Source organism: Eurosta solidaginis, chromosome 2 (assembly GCF_040869045.1).
Source record: "Eurosta solidaginis isolate ZX-2024a chromosome 2, ASM4086904v1, whole genome shotgun sequence".
Classification (NCBI taxonomy): Eukaryota; Metazoa; Arthropoda; class Insecta; order Diptera; family Tephritidae; genus Eurosta; species Eurosta solidaginis.
In genome coordinates, this window is record NC_090320.1 from 54,197,051 (window position 1) to 54,219,365 (window position 22,315).

Genomic DNA, 22,315 nt, shown 5'->3' on the forward strand with positions numbered 1-22,315 from the left:
GGCTTAGTGTAAAACAGAACATCACTTACTACACATTGAAGTTTATACACAACATAAAGTTGGGAAATTTGCCGAATTACCTAAGTGAACGTGTCAGACTAAACAGAGAGGTCCATAGCTATCAAACAAGACACAATAACAACTTTTACTTGCCGGTAGTGAGATCCGAATTCGATAAAAAAAGTATATACTACGAAGGAATTAGAGAATATAATGATCTGCCAATTGATATTAAAAACTGTAATAATACCAAAAAATTCAGAAAGTTATTATACAGCTACTGTAAAGCGCTACCTGTAAAGTAGTTAAATTTATTTAGTAAATAATTTTATAGATTATTATATAGTTGAAGTCAAAGAAATTCAATGAATTGAAACAAATATGTAAACATTAAAAATACTTTGTACCTTATTAAATTATATAGATCTTCAATATCGTAAATAAATAAATAAATAAATAAATTAAATTAAAAAATTTGCACTTTATACCTTTAATATACATATGTATGTATACATACATTGAAGTTGCGCAACCTGGGTATTTTTATTTGACCGCTTATAACTTACGTAGTTTTGCATCGATTTTCTTCGATGATAGCTTATCTTTTTTCTAATTAAACAGAGCTTTACGTAAAGAAAAAATATCTGGAAAAAAAGTTGTGGTTTTGGAATGCTGCCCTCGCAAAGAGCAATTTTTTTCATATTTTTTCATAAAAAAAAAAAAAAACAAATCTGAAATGATCAGCTAATATCTCGAAACCTATCTGGTTGAGCAAAAAACAATGTATTATGCATTTATAGCAAATTTTATCGTCTTTCCGATTCTGTAAACCTAATTGCTTGACCCGTTCGTGAGATATACGTAATTAAAGGGAGCCATCTTTTTGGTTTTTTCGAATAACGGTAAATTCCAAATATCTCAAAAACGCTACCATAGAATCAAAAATGAAACTTAAACGAATTTTATAACGGCGTTTCTGGTAAAGAGAAAAAGTTGAAATTCGTGGTCCAGAGTTATCAGTGGCTTGCCCAACATTTTTGTTGGAATTCTCTCTAATGTCAACGTTACGTTCTTTGGCGAGGTCCATACCGTATGCGCACTTGGTTATGACCCTAACCGGATTGTGAAATTACTGCAGCCGAAAACTTATCTAGTTTATTTAATAACGAGCCGTGCGCATCTTGCGCAACCAATATAAAATTCTCTTTTTCAAATATCAACAGAAATCAGCTGTTCTATCAATAAATTAAAATTTACAGCTTGCGCTGCCATACAGCGTATAATAGCAACTGCCGGTAATGCAGTGCAAATAATCACAATAGTGCCATAGTACAAATATATTTCTTTGTGTGCCCACAATTGTTTATTTTTTACAAATTATTTTAATAAAATATAGCTAAACAAAAGCAATATGGCAAAAATTGCCCAAAGCTCGCAAATATCCCGAACAACCAAAACTTTATTTATAGACTTGGATTCCAAATAAGACCGAAAAAGGGACCCGTACATAAAAACAGCAATTAGAAATAATATATATGATAGTGAATGTATTTAATTAAGATTCCCTCGCTGTGACACGTAGATCTTACAAATACTTATCGATATGCTAACATCTTCCAAATCAGTGCGAGAATACCAAACTGATTAACTACGCTTTATGTTGAACCACAAAGGTCAAGTGACTAAAGCGACTCTCTTGCTTTACAAATAATTCCAATGCTAATCAAGAATAAGAGAATTCATCAATGACATCATTCGAAATACTTGTTGTAAAATATATATTTTGGTAATTAATATATCGCTTTTAATGTAGCAGCACTTGTTGTTCAAATGGCCGGGAAGTACGCATTGGCTGCCGGCATTTTGCATACTTGTTTATAAACAAAAACAAATGTATGTATGTATGTGCATATGTATGTATGCATGGTAATGCCTGCAAATCGGAAAGCGTTCGCCGGCAAGTGAAGCTTAAGTTTTGCGCGTGTGTGCGAGTAAGTTTACGAGCTCCCATATGAGCGAACGTACATACATATGTATATGTATTTGCCAACATCGCGCCGGAGTCGAACACGGCTAAATGCCTTAATTTAAATATTAGTTGTTTGATATACATACGCCGTGTGCGACGTGTCTCGCAAACGTGAACTGCCGATTTTTTTTTTACTATTAATTCTTTATGAAATTGCGTGTATGAAAGTGAAAAGTGCAAAATAGCAAAAAAAAAAAAATTTTAAAAATGGGTGTGGCTAAAGATGGTTCACGGTTTTGCTATTAAAAAAATACAATTTAAAAAAAATTGTTTTTTTTTTTTTTATCCCATAAGAGTTTAGAGGGAAAAAATTTGTGAAATAAAATAGACAAACCCAAAAATAAAAATGAAATAAAAAACAAAATGAAACAAATAAATATATGTATATTAAATAATAAAAAATAATAAATAAACAATATAGAATAAAATATAATTAAAAAAATATAATTAAAAAAATAAAATTTATTGAAATGAAAATAAAAAAATTAAATAAATTAAAATAAGTTAAAACAAAATAAAATAAAAAGTAAATAAATGCATAAAATATAACAAAGAAGGCAAAATAAAATAAAATAAAGTAATATAAAATAAAATAAAATAAAATAGACTAAAACAAAATAAAATAAAATGAAGCAAAACAAAATAAAATACAATAAACGAAAATAAATAAAACAAAATGTAAATAACGTAAAGTAAAATAAAATAAAATAAAATAAGTTTAAATAAATTTAAATAAAATAAAATAAAATACAATAAAATAAAAAGTAAAAACAAATAAAAATTCAATTACACATAAAATCAAATAAAAAAAAAAATAAAAAATAGAAACAAACTAACGAGAAAAAAAATAAAATAAAAAAGTAGAACAAAACAAATTAAAAAACAAAATACACATAAGAATGCCTATTTAATAATGAAAAAAAGATTTCTAACTGAAAAAATACAAAAGATAAAAAAAGAAACGAAATTTATATAAGAACGCCTATTTAAAACAGAAAAAAAGCTTTTAACTGAAAGAAGCCAAATAAATCAAATTAAAAGATATAACAATAAAAAATAAAATCAATTTAAATAAAACGAAATTAAATAAAATATAAAAATAATAAAATAAAATGGAAATGAAAATGAAATAAAATAAAATAAAATGAAGTAAAATAATATAAAGTAAAATAAAGTAAAATAAATTAAAAATAAAATAAAACAAAATAAGTTAAAATAAAATATGTATAAAAAATAAAATACAATAAAAAATAAATTAGAATGAATAAATAAAATAAAACATAATTAAATAAAATAAAACAGAATAAAAATTAAAGCAATATTTAAAAAAAAATTTAAGAAAAAATACAAACAAGGCTTTCTTATTAAAAATTAAAAAAAAAATTAATTAAAAATTAAAAAGACAAAAATTAAATTGATTGAAAATACTTGAGACTATTTCAGCATAATCCAAATTAATGTATTACATGTTACGGGAACAGCCAATACTTCATCAGATAATTTTCGGGTACTGGTATACCAAACTACAAAAAAAAAAAGGGAAGAAAAAATTCTTTTTTTCCTTCAAAAATATTTTGTTTGGTGCATCTCGGTGTAAATTGGGATTGAAGGAAATATAAATTGAAATAGGAATAGAAAGACAAGGTGTTTCTAAAAACAGTTGTCCAAATGTAGCTGAAGAAACTAAGAGCAAGAAAAGTTGACATAAAGAATGTGACGCGCGTAATTCTCCGAAAAAGTTGACTAACGGCAGATAGATCCAAAATGTACAATCTTAAATATTGAATGTATGATTGCTTAATCGCTATTCAAGAAGTCATTATCTCTAAGGTGTCAATGCATTGCAGCTTAATTGATTACGAAAGTACGCCTTGCCCACAATTTTGGGAAAGATAGAATGTTTTTATATCTATAAAGTCTTTGAGGATATTTAAGATGGAATTTTCTATATAAAAAATTTAACAACAGATTTTGCATACATATAAAATATAATAGTACAATGTAAATTTTTAACTTTTATAATATTTCAATTTTTATTTTTGAGTTGAAAAGTTTAAGCCAAATTTTAATAATATCTTATAAATAAGAGTCAAATTTGGGCCATAATAATAAACTTTTATAACACAAATCAAGAGGATGGAGTTATTTTATAAGATGGGTCATGGTTTTTGATGGGGTTTTTTAGTTTGGTCGTTAAAATAAACTTCTGGACTCTTTCTTTCTGGACTTCTATGTGAGGACCTCATGGACCGGCCAGTTCAACCTAACCTATCGGCCCATTGATAAAGAATTCCAGGTTCGATTCGAGCTCAAGGTCAGAACAATATTTTTTATGATAATTATTGTTCTTTTTAAATTTGTCAAAAATTGATTTTTATTTTTGGAATAGAAAATACAAAATTTTTCAGACACCTGCCATAGCTGCGCAGATAGATCCATTTCGAAGGTTGTTAAGTCTTCATTATCAGTACGCTTTAGGCACGCCGCGCCATTTAGCTACGTAACGGTGTTGGGTCTGACTCATGGCGGAACTATACAATGTGGCAGCACGGTGACAGCTGATTTACACATTTTAAATTTGATTTGATACATCAACTTCTGGCGCAGTACGATTTTGACATTAGTCCATCGATTTACAAAAACAAAGTACATGGAACTTTTATTTATGTTTGTGGGTATGTCACCGTGCTGCCACCTTGTATGGTTCCGCCATGGTTTGACTGATAAAGTGATAATTCTATTCCTCCTTACCAACCATATTTTACCAGCGTTGCGCCATCTGTTGCAAATCACTGATAATGTTGGATTTTTGTGCACTGTCAATTACTTTTTGACATTTCCATGTGCTCTTGGTTTATTAACTATTGTTTTTGTTTTATCGGCCTTGATTGTTCCGGCCTTGAGCTCGAATTGAGCATGGAATCCTTAAATAAATGAATAAATGTAAGGCGCGATAACCTCCGAAGAGATTTTAGACCGAGCTTCTCTTCCAATTTGCGTTGTGCTCCTTTTGATTTTTCCTACGAATTGGCGGGACGGGACCTACAGGTTTTTTATTCCCACTCCGAACGGCATAGACTTCCATATATCAAAATGCTCAGGATGAAAAGGGAACTGTACGTCCGTCTGTCTGCGATCAAAATAACTTGATTAAATATTGAGATAATTTTTTATATATATAACATTTTAGAAAACACAAAAAATCTGATTATTTGGTAAATAGTAAACCTAGAATGTTGAAATTTGATGTGTCGACTGATATTGAGAATCTTGTTAGAAATTTTAAAATGGGCGTGTCACTGCCACTTTTTTCGACTAAGCAATTTTCTATGTTTCGGGAACCATAACTCGAAGAAAAATTAACGTATCGTAATAAATTTGGGAATACATTCATTATAGCAGCAAATATGCTAAAAATGGACGGAATCGGTTAAGGATCACGCCTACTTTTATATAAAAGATGTTTAAAAGGGTCGTAGACTTTATTTTAGCGAAAAAAAGTTTTATCAATGATATTTCACTTACCAAGTTTTATGGTAAGAAGAAATTGGTAGACATTTTTTTTAAATGGACGGTGCCACGCCCCTATTTCGATCAAGCATTACATAACATTTCTAGAGCCTCGAAAACTATAAATCCCTCGTAAAAAAATTCGAAATGTATTTTATCTGAAATGAACATGAAGTTCCAGCGCCTTCCTCAATGCTTCCCACCGTTCTTGCCACTAATGTTCGTGACCTTGCTCTTTTCTTGTTGGCATCTTCAGATGTTCGGCCGATTCCAATGCCATACAAATCTGCCAATTCAGTTGACAGTAGATCTACTGGGACTTTTCGAGATAAAACAAGGATGGCGTCGTCGGACACTGTCCGATAAGCACATGCTACTCATATAGCAGTAATACGGTAGGCTGCTAGTATCTCTTTTTATTCACGTTAGGGCTCCACTAACTCTAGAGAATTTTTACTCCTAAATATTTCATGAAAGGCTTTGGCTTTATTTCATAATCTCTTATGGTTAGGACTAACTCATCCACAGTCCGCTTTGAGGTCAGCAAAATAACTTCTGTCTTATTGCTAGCCCTTTTCAGACCCCCGGAAATTTGCGTGCTTCCGGGAAGGTCGGTAATGTTGTGTTGAACCTCACGCTGAGTATATAATTTTCGGTTACACACGAACTTAGACACCCTTACCTGTTTTATACATATTTTGTCAACATAATCCGAAAACACTTGAATACACTTGTTGTTGAACTGCTTCCGACGAAACAGTGTATCATGAGATCTTTTTGTTGTTATTTTTGCTACACGCGCCAATACTGTTTAACTTGTTGTGATAAAAAATACGACAATATAATACGCATTATCAAACAATAACAACAAATATGCATGAATTGTAGGTGTTAAATAAATATAAAAGCAATAAACATAATTAACGTACATTGTATGACATACTTAATTTATTCATATAACAACAACAACAAAGTGTCTTATAAATATGTAGTAATGATGATATCAAGTGTAAATATATCATAGCTACCAACAACAACAACTCATTCATTGTTTAACGTACTACTTGTGCGTAAATTTCGATGTGACAAGAGCAATTTGAATTGTTTGCTCAATTATTATTTGTTGTGTGTGCACAAACAATTATGTTATGCCGACAAACAGAGAAACAGCGGATCACAACAAAGCAGTAAAATTATTAAAACAGCGTGAATGCGAAACTAAGTTAATTGGAAAGAAGAAAGTAAAGTGAAATAAAAACAAAACATGTTGCGTTCAGTGTTGCCAGAACTTTCTCAAAAAATGGGTCGATTGACAAAATAACAAGTAAGGAAGGCTAAGTTCGGGTGTAACCGAACATTACATACTCAGCTGAGAGTCTTGGAGACAAAATAAGGGAAAATCACCATGTAGGAAAATGAACCTAGGGTAACCCTGGAATGTGTTTGTATGACATGGGTATCAAATGGAAGGTATTAAAGAGTATTTTAGAAGGGAGTGGGCCAGAGTTTTATAGGTGAATGCCTTTTCGAGATATCGCCATAAAGGTGGACCAGGGGTGAATCTAGAATGTGTTTGTACGATATGGGTATCAAATGAAAGGTGTTAATGAGGGTTTTAAAAGGGAGTGGCCATTAGTTGTATATGTGAAGGCGTTTTCGAGGTATTGACTAAAATTGGGACCAGGGTGACCCAGAAAATCATCTGTCGGGTGCCGCTAATTTTTTAATATATGTAATACCACGAACAGTATTCCTGCCAAATCAAGGGCTTTTGATTTCGCCCTGCAGAACTTTTAAATTTTCTTCTACTTAATATGGTAGGTGTCACACCCATTTTACAAAGTTTTTTTCTAAAGTTATATTTTGCGTCAATAAACCAATCCAATTACCAGGTTTTTTCGTATTTGGTATAGAATTATGGCATTTTTTTCATATTTTGAAATTTTCGAAATCAAAAAGTGGGCGTGGTCATAGTCGGATTTCGGCCATTTTTAATACCAAGATAAATTGAGTTCAGATAAGCACGCGAACTAAGTTTAGTAAAGATATATCGACTTTTGCTCAAGTTATCGTGTTAACGGCCAAGACTGTGTATAAAAACTGGGCGTGGCTTCAACCGATTTCGCCCATTTTCACGGAAAACAATTATCGTCATAGAAGCTATGCCATTACCAAGTTTCACAAGGATTGGTAAATTTTGGTTCGACTTATGGCATTAAAAGTATTCTAGACAAATTTAATGAAAAAGGGCGGAACCACGCCCATTTTGAAATTTCCTTTTATTTTTGTATTTTGTTGCACCATATTACTGGAGTTGAATGTTGACATAATTTACTTATACATACTACTTATTAAATTTTTTATTAAAATTTGACTTTTCAAATTTTTTTTTAAAAGTGGGCGTGTTCGTCATCCGTAGTAGGAGTACCGTTCCTGCCAAATTTGATCATGATATCTTCGACGACTGCCAAATTACAGCTTGCAAAACTTTTACATTACCTTCTTTTAAAAGTGGACGGTGCCACGCCCGTTGTCCAAAATTTTACTAATTTTCTATTCTGCGTCATAAGGTCAAACCACCTACCAAGTTTCATCGCTCTATATAGTCTATAAGTTCTCATAATACGTTTGAGGTAAATGGTTTTTTATTTGCAAAATAAAAACACCGATTAAACCATTTTCAATAAGGAAATCTAGTTTTTTGTCCTTTTAAAGAACCCATGAAACAGTAGCGTAGATAGCCTTGGGACATGGGGAGAGATAGAGAATGTGCAATGGGTTTTTTAGATAACTCAGTAATGACCTCATCAACTGTGATGCCGATGTCAGTTGAAAACGGAACATTTAGCAGAACCTTGAAAATTTTTTGAGACTAAACCTGAATATACATATACACACATATATACATTACCGACTCCGATGAGGAGGGGGGGGGGGGGGGGGGGGATCTATACCTTCAATCTTTGTATCAATATTAAAAATAAATGTAGAAAAATAGCTAAATCATTGAATATAAGCAAACATTTTCTCTCAACTACTGCAAATAAGGTGTCCTAGATTACAAAATTATCACAGTTTATGTGTATCTAAAAAATTAGCTTGCATTTCCTTAAAGATTTTCGTAATATGGCCATTAGTAATGCTTGTGTGTGTGTGTGCTAATTTTGAGCGATCAGCTGTTCGTTGCGCTACTTAGTAAGGTTTGCAATGGATAAAAGGTTATACTATGGTATACAAATCCTTATTTAAGCTCGTTATTATAACAGCTTATGTAAGCCTGATTTTGGGTGCGCTATATACATATAAGCCTCATATAAAAGGTCCTAATACAGCAAGTATGTATGTAGTTGTTATATTCTACCGTATGGCTTATAATAATTCTTACTTAAGTAAGCTTTAAGGGCCAGTTAATGGTGACTTAACCATAACCACATAAAACAGCTGATCGAACCAACCTTATGGAAATCCATGTAATAGTTTAATGGTGCCATACCATAACGTTAATGCCATAAACATATCATAGCCAACCAACTGGTTTTTGGTTTTTCGCCATATCCATAACCTACAAATATTTGAGCTGAAGAATTCATTAGCTTTTTGTAGATTTTGTTTATTGTTTTGGATAAGTTTTGACTAAAAGATACTTTTTGTTTTGGTATATGTTTGTAATTTTTTGCGTTTTCTTCATTTTTATGAAATTTACGCGATTTTTAGGTTAAGGAACCAATAACTGATGCCAATTTTATATGGATAACTAAAAATATGGTTATGACTGTGGCGTTATTTATTTTTTATTTATTTATCTATTTATTTGTCTACAAATTTAACAATTAATCAGCCTAAATATAATTACGAATTACAGAATAAATTACAGAAGCATACACAGTGAGCAAAATAAATTTATAAAATATGAATATATATTATTAAATCAATTGTCGGGATGGACTGTGATGCCGAGCAACGGAGTTGTTTAAGAGTGCTGTCGCTTGGACGTGATTTCGAGCAGCTGATGTATATTTAACACACAATAAGTAGGGCTGTGGTGTGTGGGAGGTTGGAAAGGACGTGATTCCAAGCCACCCACCCGAATCATGACTATGTCAACTTTAACTCGGGCTTTAAGCCTTGCACACCACAGTATTTATCAAATATTTTGTATGCCTGTTGACATAAGTACAGAAAAACAAGGAGTTATCCCATTCGTGTGGATGCGATTTGCAACGGGTCGAGTCCGTCGTTTTAAGCAGCATATATGTATCATTACATAGATCTGTTGTCTACATGTGGACTTAGAAACCCAGTTGAATGTTTCTGAAACAGTTTCGAAGCAGATGAAACAGTCATAGAATCGAGTGCCAAACACACGGAACCCAAATGATATTAGGTTAATGTTGCCTTGATAAAGTTATACGCCTCGATCTCTGCCTACCATAAAGCCAACATTATCTGTTCCTTAGCCCTCAAATTTTTTAAATCTATCCCAAATTCATTCAATGTTCTTAAAATTGAATCCACATAAAACTTTTTATCTAGATTTTCTAAAATTTTGAAAAAAGCTAAAAAGAGCTTAAACATTCCTTAAAACTTAAAGCTTAATCGCAAATTTTCAAGCTAAACGGAGAAAAAAGCTAAATCTATCTTGAAAAACGCCAAAATGGCAACACTGGTTGCGATTAGTGAGTTCCTCAGAGAGTTGTTATTATAAGAAGAGTAAATAGTGTTTTTGTGATTAAAAATTAACGTGAAATGAAAACAACAATTTTACGCTATAAGATGTTATGCTTTTGAGCTGTGAATGAGTATAGCAAACAAAGCTTGTATGTAAATAAATACGTGTGTACAGCACCCCCTGTGTTATTTGTGATTAAAAAGTACGAAAAAAATTAAAAAATATTATATGCGAACAAAAGCCGAAAATTAACCAGAAAATTTGCTAAAAATAAATTAAATTTGTTAATACAGCAAAAAAATGTTATAAAGAGAATAAAAAAAAGAAACAAAAAGAGAACAAAACAAGTTAGCGGAATTGTGAGATTATATTATATATATATAATATAAACTACATAGAAATATAAGGTGCATATATGCATAACTTTATATACATAATGATTTACATATCTACATCAGGATGTGACAAAATAACGACATCTTTTACACTCTCACCCGAATATATCAGAGAACATGTCCAAACAAAACAGTCCTCTCTCGGCAAACGAAAATCATGCTTAACAAGTCACTTATCGTACCCGTCCTGCTATATGGTGCAGAAGCGTGTGCCCCAGCTTAGGCGGCCCTGAGAGTGTTCGAGAGAAAAGTTCTTTGAAAGATTTACGAGCCTCTGCGCATTGGCAACGGCGAGTACCGAAGAATATTTAATGATGAGCTGTACGGGCTTTACGCAGACATCAGCATAGTCCAGCGCAATAAAAAAAACTCTGCGGCTACGCAGGCGGGGTTATGTTATGCGCTAGAAAAGTATTTTTATCGGAAACTGCCTGTGGAAGCAGAGGAATAGGGCGGTCTCCACTCCACATGAAGGACCAGGTGGAAGACTATTTAAATTCCCTTAGTGTGACCAATTGGCGCAAGTTAACTCAACTAAGGCGCTTTATGGGACAGCTATATCCGCTTAAACGTTTAAGCGCCAACTAAGTAAGTTAGTATGTCCAAAGAAAATTTGGCTCGAGTCAGAGTACCTATATAATTTTAATTTTAAGAGGTCCTCCACAGAACTTGAAGTTTTGCATTTTAAATAATACGGGAACTGGGGTTTTTATTTATATATTTATTTATTTATTTGTATAAACAATTTGTACAAGTAAGACTAAAGTCTTTAGGTAGTACATCAATCAGACTTAAAGATTACAAAGGAAATATGACACATATAAATATAATTCCAAAGAAATAATAAAAAAGAAAACCATAATAATACTAATTACATTAATATCTTAAAAATAGCATTATACATTTTAACATAGAAACATTTTCGGTACACAGATTAAGAACCAAAGATCGAACTATCGTTTAAGATAAGTTAAGAGCTGAAGAAACATCCTGCTTTTCGTATAACTTTTGTCTTAGATGGAAGTGAGTTCCATAGACGAATTGAACTGACAAAGAACATTCTGGATGATGATGAGTACCTAAAGTTGGGAACCGAAAGAGTAGACTGACACAAATTTAGTTTTTTAAATAAGAAAGGTGGATTTTGGGAATACAGTAGCTGATGCAAAAAGCAAAGATTTCTCATTTTTAAGAAATTATATACATCGCATCCGGGGATTTGTGTGGAAAATGAAGATATATGATCATACTTCCTTTTAGAAAAAATAAACCGGGCCGCATTGTTTAAGGCCAATTGTAATTTGTTTAGCGGTATCGAGTCAAGGTTACCGTATATAAGCTCACTGTAGGAAATTTGAGGTAAAATAAGAGATTTTACCAGCTTCATCTTGGTGTCTCGCGGCAACAAATAGCAGTTCTATATAAACTTCGTAGAGTACTATAAGTTTTACCAATGACAAGGTTCATATGATCAACACAAGTCAGAGTGGAGTTGATTTTAAATCCTAAATTGGTAACCACATCGTGAAAGAATATTTTGTCTCCATTAAGCATAATTTCAGGAAGGTTTTTTTAAGTCATACGAGGCGTTCGATATTGCTATTGCCTTAAGGGATAGTTTATTTAATTGAGCCCACTCTCCTATGCGTGTTAAGTCTTCATTCAGCCTGAAAAATAGGTCTTCGGAAATACCAATTGGACGAAACATATATATTTGAGTATCATCGGCATAAAGATGAATGGAGGCATTGCGACAACAGGCGACTATGTCATTAATAAAAAGCGTAAAGAGTGTTGGACCTAAGATAGATCTTTGCGGAACACCAGATGTTATGGAACTTAAATTTGTGACTTTATCAGCACATTTTTCTTGTTGAAACCGGTTACAGAGGTAGCTTTGCACTAACTTTATGGCATATGGGCTGAAGTTAAAACTAGTTTCAAGTTTGTTGATTAGTATTTCAAAATCAACCATGTCAAAAGCTCTTGAGAAATCCAAAAGCACGAGCACGGTAAGTTCATTATTGTCAAAGGCGGGACGTATATCTTCAAGAATCTTGAGCATGGCTGTTGTTGTTTTTTTTTTCCATTATTTTGTCTCGCGAATGATCAATTAAGTTTTTTTTTGTTGATAAAACGATTACGATAGCATTGAGCACCTAATTCTAACCAAAACAATTTATCGAACCAAATTTTCATCGGCGATATTGAATTTTCTGCACTGACTTTGTATGTCAGAGCTTCATATTCCGTGGAGGTCTTCTTAAAAATAAAATTATAGACTTCGCCTCTGACACAATTTTCGTTTGCATATATTCTCTGATGTTTTCGGGTGAGAGCGAAATATTTATATTGATTTATTGGCAGACCCTAAAATTTATATATGTACATAATTATTTATATATGTACATTAGACTGGGTCGATTTATTAACCGACATCGCGCCATCGATTTTTCGATAGGATTTGGGCTCAGCAAAAAAAGTTCCACTACGTATACCCAAAAAATTAAAATTCGATCATGCGAAATTACATTTTTTTTGACTTTTTTCGACTTTGATTTTTAAGGTTTTTTTCATGACCTACCTAAAAAATTTTCGTTTGATTGTCAAATTTTCATGTATACCCTGTTCGACCCAAAAATGTCCGCTAAAAACGTTGTCGATAACAGTTTTTGAAAAAAAAAAAAAATAAAATAATTTTTTTTAGTAGGTCATGAAAAAAACCTTAAAAATCAAAGTCGAAAAAAAGTCAAAAAACTTAAATTTCACAGGCTCGAAAATTATTTTTTTGGGTATGCGTAGTGAAACTTTTTTTCCTGAGCCCAAATCCTATCGAAAAATCGATAGCGCGATATCGGTTAACTTTCGTCCATACAAATCGACCCACCTTAATGTACATATACATATATATCGAAATTTTATGCCGTGTCCATTTGTTTTTGTACGACATTCTTAGCGCAATCGGATTCTATATAAATCTTAATTAAATTTTTTTTTTAATTTTTAAGCTGTGCCAAAAAATTGAACTTTATTTTGCTTAAAAAATCTCTTCGGAGGTTATCGCGCCTTGCATTTATTTATTTTTCTTAAATGGGCCACAAAAAAACTGTTTGCTAGACACATGTAGAATCATTAGCGACTTCAATTGGGCTTAAACTCCTCCCCAGCGGGCTAGGGGGCTTAGAATATACCCGCGGGCGGTATGTCTGTCGTAAGATGCTAATAAAATAACCGAATGATTCAAGGAGTTGTTGAATGCAACTTTTTCAATGGACGGCTCAGGTTCTACAACCCAATTGTCAACCTCACCTATCCTTGGTGAATTCTATTTCTTTAGTACGCTTGGCTCAGGTGACCACAGGTTCTTCATGGATCAAGAGAGTGGAGGTGGGGGATGGGCTATATGGTTCAATGCGGTCATGTTAAATCGTTATTAGTGGTGACAGTTACCGAAACGTCCGGACCTATATACGCCAAAATACCATCAACATCAATAACGAGTCTTTGCACTTTTATTCGCTGCAAAGGTCGTCTCATCTTCTCTCGACACCGTCAATGATTCCGTGCAATGCACCAGAAAAAGTATGATGAGCGACTTGTAGACAACTCAGTACAAACTAGCACTTGCTGGCAAGAGTTATTCTCCGTTTTATTTCTAAACTACCATTGTTTTCGCTGTTAATGCTGGTTCTCATAAGAAGAACGAAGTCCTTCATAGTCCCGAAATTATATCCTCAACTGTGACGTGGCTGCCAAGTTCAGGGAACACAGTAATTGTACGCTCTTTATATCATCGCTGCCTTGATCTGCTGATAGAATTATCTTCTCTAGCATTAGGTTAAAGAAGGCGCATGCTGGGAAGGCGCCTTAACTGAAGTCCCTTTTCGATCCATTTCATGTCCATACTGTGTTGGAGCTGTTGCTCAGCTTCGTTCGACAAAAAGGCGGTGCTTGTCGATTCACCTGGGTCACGTTCACGTGAGTATTCTCCAGTATTTGGCGTATCGGGTTGCTGGTAGATTTACCAGGCTCAGGCCCCGCTGCTAGGGTGCAATCACTTGACTTTGGACTTCAGTTTTTCGCACAATTTGCTAGACATAACTTTATATGCGATACTGAGTACGCTGATACCGCGGTAGTTTCGCGGTTTGTGGGATCGATTTTCATGTGGATTTTCAATCCAGAGGCATGCGTTCATCCGAATATTTTTTGCATAGGAGTTAATGCATGCTCTATACCAACTTTTCGCCTCCGCATTTGAACAGCTAGGTGGGTAGTCCGTCATTACCTGGCGCCTTGCGATTTTTTAGCTGTGATATCGCCATTCTCACTTCGTCATAGTCTGGTGCCGAAACACGTTTTTATCATCGGCGACTAGGGTATTGGGTTCTTCTTCTCACCCGCAAGCTAGCAAAGAGGAGAAGTGTTTCCTTCACAACATAAGCACACTCTGTACGTTAGTTACCAAGTTGTCTTTATCGTTTCTGCAAGAACTTGCCCCGGTCTTTAAACCTTTTAAAGCCCTTATATCTTGGCAATACTAAAAAAAATTTCATCGGAATTGGCGGAACAAAAAAAATTTTGGGTGTTATATTTTGAATATTTTAACCCACGTGTAAGAGTGCTTAAGTACATAAGTCAAAAGTAGCATTCTTCCAAATACACATTGACTTGTTTATCGTTTTAATCTTGAAAGTAACGGAACGACGAAAAATACAAAAATATGACACAGCATTCTTACCTATAAGCCAAATAATTAACATACAAACATATACAGTGAAACCTCCCTTTGGCGAACACTCACCTTCAGTCAACTTTTGTCCGTCCAAGCGATGTGTCGGTTCAGAGAGTGGGTAGCTATTTTACAATTTGTTATTAATTTAATAAATTTTGTACTCAAAGTACATTATTTTTTGAAAAACGAGCCGGACCCGTGCGCATCTTGCGCAACCAATATACAAATCTCTTTTCAAATAGCAACAGAATTCAGCAGTTCTATCAATCAATTAAAACTTACACGTTGCGCTGCCATCTATCGAATAATAGAAACTGCCGGTCATGCAGTGCAAATATTCACAATAGTGCCATAGTACAAACAGATTTCTTTGTGTGCTCACAATCGTTTATTTTTAAGAAATCTATATATATAAAAAGAAGTGTACATTTTGATTGTCACTCCATAACTCGAGAACGGATAGAAAGATTACCATGAAATTTTTAGGAAAGATACAGGAAGGAGAGATATGGTTAGTTGATTTTGAAATCCCAAATCGGTTCAGCCATTCTTGAGTTATGATTTTTTTTTTAGAAAATCTAATATATAAAATTTTTCTGTCACGGTTTTAGAGGCTTGACTCCTCCGAAACGGCTGAACCGATTCTCATGAAATTTTGTGAGCATATTGGGTAGGTCCGAGAATCGGCCAACGTCTACCTTTTTTTCGCTACGTGCCTAGGGTCTTGAGATCAAACGTGGACCCGGGTACCCCTAGAATGTGTTTATACATTATGAATATCAAATGAAAGCTGTTGATGAGTGCTATAGTACAGGATAATTTTCATACCCCTGTGTGACTAGGGTCTCGATCTATAGGCCAAAACGTGGACCCGGGTACCCCTAGAATGTGTTTATACAATATGGATACCAAATGGAAGCTGTTGATGAGTGCTATAGTACAGGATAATTTTCATACCCCTGTGTGACTAGGCTCTCGAGATATAGCCCAAAACGTGGACCCGGGTACCCCTAGAATGTGTTTATACAATATGGATATCAAATGAAAGCTGTTGATGAGTGCCATAGTACAGGATAATTTTCATACAACGGGGAGGCTAAGGTCTCGAGATATAGCCCAGAACGTGGACACGGGTACCCTTAGAATGTGTTTATACAATATGAATATCAAATGAAAGCTGTTGATGAGTGCCATAGTACAGGATAATTTTCATACAACGGGGAGGCTAGGGTCTCGAGATATAGCCCAAAACGTGGACCCGGGTACCCCTAGAATGTGCTTATACAAGATGGATATCAAATGAAAACTGTTGATGAGTGCTATAGTACAGGATAATTTTCATACAACTGGGAGGCTAGAGTCTCGAGATATAGGCCAAAACATGGACCCCTAGATAAACATGGATACCCCTAGAATGCGTGTGTATTATTTTTTTTATTTTTAAATGAAAGCTGTTGCTGAGACCTCTAAAGTTCATTGTGATATTCGATTTAGTCGCATCAACCTGGCAAAACTGACAAATATGCATGCGAAGCCGAAATAAAGACAAGAACTAAGAATACCCACATACCTATTTACTTACGTCCTATTCGATTTGCCGGAAATTTCGTATATAAATTTGCCTATATTAGTATTTACGATGCTTCTTTCCGGGAAGTATACCAGAGACGGACTGGGACTGGGATTAGGACTAGGACTGGGACTGGGACTGAGACTCGGAATGGGACTGGAACAAAATACAATACATACCACCCTCTGGGACTGGCAATAAGAGATGAAGAAGAAGGAGAAAAACTTGAGAGAAGAGAAAAGAGAGAAGGAGACTGAGAAAGAAGATAGAATGAGACGAAGGTAGAGATGAAGCGAAAAAGACGGAGGGAGGAGTGAATAAAAAGATTAGGAAAAAGTGTAGAGGGGTAGGGCAGAGTTAGACGGAAAAAGGTTATTAAAATGTATGCAGATAGGCCAAATTTAGGGCAGAACAACGTCTGCCAGGTCTGCTAGTTATTTTAATAAAATATAGCTAAACAAAAGCACTACGACCAAAATTGCCCAAAGCTCGCTCCATCTTTACAACCAAAACTTTATTTGTAGATTTGGATCCCAAATAAGAGTGAAAAAGGGACTCGTGCATAAAAACAGAAATTAGAAATAATGTATATGATTGTTTTATTGTATTGCTATAAAAAGTATGTATGCCTGTGCATACATACCCAGTAGGGGTTGAAGGATGGGGTTAAGGCGCAAAAGTGACGGGAGATACGAAACACGTGCACGCTGGGAAAGGTATAGCATAGACTGTGGCTATTCGGTAATAAGCTGATCGTACAAGCTGGCAGATCACTAAAGTCTATTTCAGACGAAAGTGGCAGCGGTGATCAAAGCAACAGAGATATAGGAGGAAAACTGCACTTGCGTTATATTTTATATATACAACCAGTCGGTTATTAAGGCGATAATCTCGCACACACCAAAGCCTCTGGACTTTGAACACGAAGCGTAGGGCTACGTAGTGTGAAAATCTGCTCAAATCGTATTTACAGGCCTAGAATCAGCTACGGGGGGGGGGGGGGGGGGTCCTAAAGGCTTCTGGTATTTTCCAACAAGACGTACTTATTGCACATATGTTATCTGGTGCTTAGGGTGTTTGAGGTCCTTAATTCCTAGGATTAACTTTAGGAAATCCGGAAGCCTTACTTTTCATTTAAATAAAAGTGATACTAAAATGTAGATGTATCTCACGAAAACATCGTTCTATATTTATCCAACGCAAGTTTGGTTATATTCGGGTAGTCCCCTTTCGTGTCCGTTCAGTAAAGGTTTCTCGTTCAATTTTATAGCATATAACTGTTCGCGTTCGTCCAAGAGAGGTGTTCACCTAGTAGAAGTGTGCATTAGTAAAGGTTTCTCTGTATATGTATGTGCATGAACACGCATAACAATTTTGTTTAAAAAATGTAACTGCGCAGAAAAAGTTATACTAACACAATACAAGAAAAAATTTAAAATAAAATAAATAAATTTAAAAAATAAATAACAAAATTAAAAGAAATATTAAAAAAATAAATAAACGAATGAAACAAATATTGAAAAAAAAAAATAAATAAAATGATGAGACCAAATAAAATTTAGAAAAGAAAAAAAAGCAAAAAAGAAATAAAAAAATTTTAATACAAAACAGATGACTAAGTAGTCCATGAAAAGACAAAAGTGCTTAGTTTGTTTCTTAAAGAAAATTTACGTTCTCTTGTTTCTCTACCATTAATTATTACCTGTGGTGAATGGAAAAATAACAATTACTTCTTATAGCGTGTGTAATGCTTTAACCCAAAACTTTAAAAGATCATTAGCTTCGAAAATTTGTTCAACAAAATTTTACAGGTATGCACTTTAATATGTTTGTAGGTGTGTTTGTATATAAAATGTTTATGTTTTTGAGGTATTCTGTTAAAGATATTAATTTTAGGTTCAACGAATTTATTCTGGTGTGGTTTTCCAATTTATTTTTATAGAAAAGAAATAGGCTATTTATAAATATCTTGGGTATGTTGAACTCTCAACTATTGAAACATTTTGTTGAGTTTTTCGCATTACCACATACGAAATTTTCAAATACACATTTTAGTTAAAAGCGGGAACTTATTTCCTTGTCTAAGTACCTACCTAACTAGCTAAGGTAAGGTTAAACTGGTCCGTCAATAAAATAAAGAATGTGTCCATAATGTTACCAGACGGAAAACCCCAATTAAGTAACGGCACTTATGAATAACGGCAGAATAACTCCGTCCTCTTGGCAAATACTAGAAGTTTTCTAGAACCTAGCTTGATTGCTACCTCGAGATCTTGTAACTCTGCCGCCCGCAGTAGCTGGAGCCTTGAACGCCCAAGCGCAGAATACAGACACAGAACGTGCTCAATTGTTTCTTCTTGATGCTTACTCTTACTATATTATTAACGAGGCTTTACTTATAAGCACATGAACGCAGTGTTCAGTTTTTATATCAATCGTGGCCCTTAAGTATTGTCTCTTTAAAGATATGAGCAACTATGTGGGTCTAATGTCGTAGGATTTGCACTTTTGCAGCCCGACACTTCAATTTCGCCCCTTTTCTGCTTGATGGATAATATGCCACTCCTGTCTGTTTTTGATTTCCCCCAAACGAACTGGGACACCTGACGTCCATTTATCGAGTGCTGCACCCTTCTTTGCAAACTCATTGGCCTTTTTTGACCGGTTATACCTTTATGACTGGGAAATAGACATGGGCAAATCCCAAAAACTTTAACTTTTTTGGATACACACGGGCAAATAATTTAAGGCCACAAAAAAGTACAAGGACATTAAGTTTGACCTTTTGACTATCCGATCTGATGATTTTAAAAATCAAGAAAGTTGATAGTAAGCTTTTGCAGAACTTCGAAACGTAAAAAACGTCGATTTTTACACTTTTTCAAGCGATACACTTGATTTTTTTGTTTGAATTTTTTCGATAAAATTTTGAGGCATCGCTGAAACGCTATGACATTTATACTGAATGTTGTTTTTGAGACGGAGATTGTATGAGCAAAATTAATGTGCCCCTCCAATGCTCAAAACTATCATCAATTAAAGTAGCGATAGTTTTTTTTGTCATTTTCAATATTGACAGTTTTTTGCATATAACTGTTTGAGGCAACTGAGTATTGAAATTTGGATTATGCACGATAATAGCCTATCAGGGACTAAAAATACCTAGGGCTTCAAATTCGATGTGCCCCCTTCAGTTTTGAAGGTAGAGGCAGAAAAGTGGAAGCGCTTGGTTCCGTAAATTTTTTTCAGGAGCATGTTTTTTTTGTGGGCACAGCTAAAATTTTACTGTTACCACTTCATACCCATTTGTTAATTTTTTTTCCACACCACAGTAGTACACCATCAATTGCCTCATCTTGGAATATTCACGAAAGGAAAGTTATTGATGTTTGTACATGGGGCAAATATACGAAATTTTCGACAAAAATTGGCAATCGTTAAAAAGTGTAGAATTTTGTTTTTTTAACAAGGTTTTATTTAAAAGTAAATGAAAAGAAGCACAAATTTGGTACAAGAATTAAAAAAAAAAAAAAATCAATTAACTTTGCTCTGTGTACAATTTTAATGTTTTAATGAAGTTCTGGTCTTACATTACTTTTTTCATGTAATAGCCTTAAGATGTGGGAATATCGATATGACAACTACAGTAAGTTAAATGTCTTTAAAATACCCTTTCTTTGATAGCCATATTGCAGGTAAAAAAATATTTGACGGTTACCGGTGACGGTGTACATCCTGATAAAATATCAACACAATCGCTTTACAAGTGTTTAAATAAGTAAAACAAATTAAGGTTTTCCGGGTTTATATTTTTATCAATATCTCCAAAACTGGATCTCGGTTATTAAAACCTTTTTACCTGAATGTACTTCGTTCACATATCTATATGTTTTTAAAGTTTCAAAAGAATCGGTATAAAGGTGTTAAAATAAATGTGTTGCAAACTTTGCAGTAAAAAATATTTGGCGGTTATTCGGTTTTATATTTTTACCGATATCTACAAAACCGGGTCTCGTGTATAAAAAAATTTTACATAACTAACGGCTGCATATATCTCCATATTTTGTTAAAATTTCGATATAATCGGGACAGAAGTGTTGAAATAAATGAATATATAACATTGCGACCTCAATTTATATATATTTTGCTCGAACTTTTGACTATATCTTTTTGAGGCGTTATGTAAGACGAGTACCGGCGATGCACTATTGCTCCAATTTACCCCTCAATGTTCCTAACAAAAAGATATTTGCCTGCTACCATGTTTCAAAAAAAAATTTTTTTTTCTCCAAAAAAACCAAAGTTTGGCGGATTTCCCCATATATGATCTGGCCTGAGCGAAGTTTCTGCAATGCTTCTTCCCATTTCCAGACAGTTCTTTATGAAGTATTGTGTAAGATCATTGATAATCTGTATATCCCCACAAGTTTTCAGGTAAACCCACTTTTTTGTGGGGCGTCCACTAATGTTGGCCGATGCCGTGATTTTTGAGGAACAACGTTATATGTGATTGTGACCTCTCAGTCACAGCGATTTTTACCCGTGACTGTGACTGAAACAAAACAAAACCGACAACAGGAATCTGTTGTATATTTTTCCCTACGGCTTGTGTTGCGAATGAGTAGCAGATGTCGCAGAAAACCTCTGAGGGCCAGATTTGAGGCTAAATTTTTTTTTCGGTTTTACCAACTTTGCTACTAAACCCATTGGTGGCGAAACAGAAAAATTAAATAAATATGACTTAACTAAGTTAAGTCGAGTTAGTGAAATCGGCCCTAAGGAACAGTCTCTAGAAACGTACACTCGCTTCTAGCAGATATATACATTAGGGTGGGTCCATTTGTATGGACGAAAGTTAACCGATATCGCGCCATCGATTTTTCGATAGGATTTGGGCTCAGGAAAAAAAAATTCCACTACGCATATCCAAAAAAAAATATTTTCGAGCCTGCGAAATTTCTTTTTTTTACTTTTTTTCAAAAAACTGTTACCGACAACGTTTTTAGCGGACATTTTTGGGTCGGAGAGGGTATACATGAAAATTTTACAATCAAATGAAAACTTTTTTTAGTAGGTCATGAAAAAAACCTTAAAAATCAAATTCGAAACTTTTTTTCCTGAGCCCAAATCCTATCGAAAAATCGATGGCGTGATATCGGTTAATAAATCGACCCAGTCTAATATACATACATAACATTTCTGTTACTGCGACCATCGATTTAACAGTGGATATGGACTGTTAGCGAGGGTGTTTCTATAGCCGCCTCTGTAATATTTTCTGGGACATCTACTGTTATTCAGCCGCAGCTTAAATAATACGGTCATTGTATTGGTTCATAGCATATAGCATATAAGCGATTTGTTCCTGTGATCAGAGTTTTGTTTTAGTCTGTGATTGGGTTTATTG

The 22,315-nt window shown here is 34.0% G+C and overlaps 1 protein-coding gene across 3 annotated transcripts in view; it reads left to right on the forward strand.

Annotated features, from left to right (window-relative positions):
- The first annotated feature begins 2,115 nt into the window (after positions 1–2,115).
- LOC137239738 (uncharacterized) overlaps positions 2,116–22,315 on the forward strand; it is a 144,042-nt gene continuing 123,842 nt past the window's right edge. Inside the window, exon 1 of one of the 3 annotated variants that reach the window (XM_067765360.1) lies at positions 2,116–2,188. The gene's annotated coding sequence lies outside the window, so the exon portion shown is untranslated. Of the gene's footprint in view, positions 2,189–17,922; positions 18,720–19,116; positions 20,555–22,315 lie in introns of those variants that run through there. The other 2 variants (XM_067765359.1, XM_067765361.1) reach the window with 2 other exon arrangements.